Genomic DNA, 3,442 nt, shown 5'->3' with positions numbered 1-3,442 from the left:
GAGACCCCCTTCCGTCTAACCTACGGGGTAGACGCAATAATACCTGTGGATGTAGGTGAACCAAGTCTGCGACTACTTTTGGGGGGAGTTGAGGAGGCTGTAGAAAAAGACTTAGTAGACGAGGCTAGAGAGATGGCCCACTTGACGGAAACAATGTTGAAGCAAAGGATGGCCCTACACTATAACGCCAAGGTGCTCAAAAGGGAGTTCGAGCAGCATGACCTGGTCCTACGGCGTAATGACATTGGGCCCCCGGCTCCAGGGGAAGGAAAGCAAACGGTAAACTAGGAAGGCCCGTACAGGGTGAAGGAGGTCCTTGGCAATGGCGCCTACAAGTTAGAACGGTTGGACGGCAAGGAAGTTCCAAGGACCTGGAATGCGAGCAACCTAAGGAGATTCTATTCCTAGTAAGCAAGAAGCGCCAACCGGGCAGGTGGCCTACCACTCTAGATGGTTTAGTAAGACCTGTGTTATTTTGTGTTGAATTATTTGCCCTCGTCATACGTTTATTATTACTTTGTCTTTAGAACATTTAACCATATTATTCATTACTATTCATCATTACTATTCATCATTACGGTGAGAACCCCCTCCAGACTGGAAGACGGCCTCCTCTTCTTTGGATTCTCAACCAACACTTCAACTTCAGGGCTAGAAGGCGATTTCCTTTTCCTTGATTCATCACCCCCCTCCTCATCCCCCAAATCCCCCCTGGTCGGGGTCCCGAACTAGCCCCTGCCTCCTTTGGAGGACCCGAAGTGGTGCTGGTTCAGGTCCCCTCCCCCTGAGTAGGTTAGGACGGGAGCTCAAGCTCAATGACATCGTCAGCTAGCACCTCCTGGGCAGGGGTAGTGGAGTCATCATCACTGCCATCAGCTAAGAAGGTGTTGAACAAAGCATCAAGTCCTGTTACCTCGGCAGACATTGACATTGCAACAAAACACAAGAGCCTGTTAGTCATCAAATCGAAACAACAAAAAGGACGATTGTAAACACGGGTAAATCGCCATACGGCTACTCTCATATATAAATCCTAGCCATGTCCCGATCACCCATGAGGAGATGGGGATTAACGAGATTCTTCCAAAAAATAGCCAACAATACGCCGGCAACCCTCTCGTTCTCAGGAGATAACCCTTTATATGTTATTTTGGTAAAGGCGTTAGCTCCTGCCCCGAAACTCCAGTAAGTCAGTATGCGACGTTCCCCTTCTAACGTCAGTCAAAAGGGATGTGACAAACCCCATTTGTAGGGTTTATCTTGTATTGATTTTTGGGGATTTTATCACCTTTTACCCATATTTATTCAAGAAATAGCATGGTTTTGTATATTCTCCTTTAATTGTGCTTGAATGTGAAAACATGCTTTTTAGGACTCAAAATAGCTAAATTTAATTCACCTTGATTCTATTAGATGCCTTGATATGTTTGTTAAGTGATTTAAGGTTTAGGAGGCAAAGATTGGATCAAGGGAATGAAGAAAGAAAACATGAAAAGTTGGAGAACTCATGAAGAAATGAAAGAACCGGAAGAACCTTCTCCGGTTGGATTTGAAAGCGTTGAGGAGGTAAATTTTTCTCACCCTCCCTATTATGATTTGAGTAAAGGAAAAGGTTTAGATAAAATTGTTGAACAAAGGATTGAGATTAAGAGATCTTGTGAAGAGGTGGCAGTCCCTAGAAATAGAAGAACGGGGGTTGGTTATGCTTTGTCAAGATCTTTGGAAGCATCTTTGCCTAGGTGGCCATCTACTCCTTCACTTGAGTGGGTAAAATTCATCTCTATTAGCTTTATTGTCTCACTTGAGTATGGCTTGCTTGAAACGGATGGTCAACTTAGGATCCTTTGTGGGATGAAGCGTAAGCGAAAGATGTTTCGTGGTTGGCGTTGCAAATCAAGGCTCATTATGGTTGATGCATCAAACATGAGATATAACGGTTGGAATAGTGCTCAATTAGATGGGTCTAGGAGGATTGTTGGCCACTATATAGAGAACTCACCTCACTCACCACCCGGTTGGACTAATAATGATGATCAACCTCAAGACGGGTGTGAAAACAAAGTGTGGGATCCCGGATTACAAGAAGAGGATCAACTTTGGGAGCCCCAAGCTTGTGAAGAACTCCATCAAGACTTGGCTCAATCCATGAAGAATCTTGGGGCACAATGGAGAACCAAGCATTGGTGGGAGTTCCAAGATGAATACAAGCACAAGCCACCTTGATGAGGAGCTCCCCATAAGTCCAACTTAAGGACAATAAACAAAAGTGCTAGGTGGGAGACAACCCACCATGGTAAAATCCTTTCATTTTCTCTTTTGTACATATTGATAGAATTAGTTTAATTTCATGTTTTGTTTAGATAGTTGAGTTTAATTGGTAGTTTAGTATGTTAAATAAGGTTTTAGGGTGTTTTGGTAGATGCTTGGAGGTTTAGAATGCTGAGATTGGTGCAAAAACATTAAAAAAAAAAAAAAAACGGCCATCGGCGCGTTAGCACGCTGTGCGCGCGCGCGCACATTGCACTTCCGCAACTTCTGGTACAAAAAAACAGAGAGTTGTGCGCGCGTTGTGCCAGCATTGTGCTGGGAGCACAAGCTCATCCACGCGTAAGCGCGCTGTGCGCGCACGCGCGGATTTGCTCCCTGCTTTTCTCCTTCCTCCTTTCTCCTTCTTTCCTCTTCTCTTCTTCTTTCTTTCTCATTTTTTTTTTTCTTCTTCCTCTCTTGAAAGATTTTTTTTCTTTTCTCTTTTAATATAAATAAAAAAAAAGAAAATTTTTTTTTAATAATAAAAAAATATAATAATAAATAAATAAATAAATAAATAAATAAAATACTAAAAAAAATTAAAAATATAAAAAAATAACTTTTTTTCCTCTCTTCTTCCATTTCCTTTTGTCTATTACATTTGCATACTTTTATTCTTTGCATTTTAATTCTATTTGTTCTCATTTTATTTTCTAAATTTCTCATTTTAATAATGGTGTTGAATTCTCTCACTAAATTGTTGAGAATTTCTTGCATTTGTTTTGGTGCTTCATGACTTGTTACATTAATTGTAATATTTGTCAACACACAAGATTAGTGCTTTAGCCCTTCCTAATTCATTACCCTTTGTTTTTTTTTCTTGTACCGCTTCATCATTGAGTTAGGATAAGAATCAAATGCTTTCATGCGTATCACTAATCTTGTTTGTGTCAATTCTTATTTGATCTTGATGCTCAATATACTCCCCATGTCTTAACTTTACTCTTGCATCAAGTATCAGTTGATATGCCTTTTGCTTATATTGATTTCTCACTCACATGTTGTAGCTACCATGTAGTAGAGAATCATACTCTTATTTGGCATTAGCCCCCGCCTACGTTCTATTTACTTTGATATCTTTGTTGTAGGCTTAATTTTCTTTCTTTTTCTCTCCTTTTAGGCTGGCCACCAAGAA

Source organism: Arachis ipaensis, chromosome B07 (genome assembly GCF_000816755.2).
Source record: "Arachis ipaensis cultivar K30076 chromosome B07, Araip1.1, whole genome shotgun sequence".
NCBI classification, from domain to species: Eukaryota; Viridiplantae; Streptophyta; class Magnoliopsida; order Fabales; family Fabaceae; genus Arachis; species Arachis ipaensis.
This window is presented reverse-complemented; position numbering follows the sequence as displayed.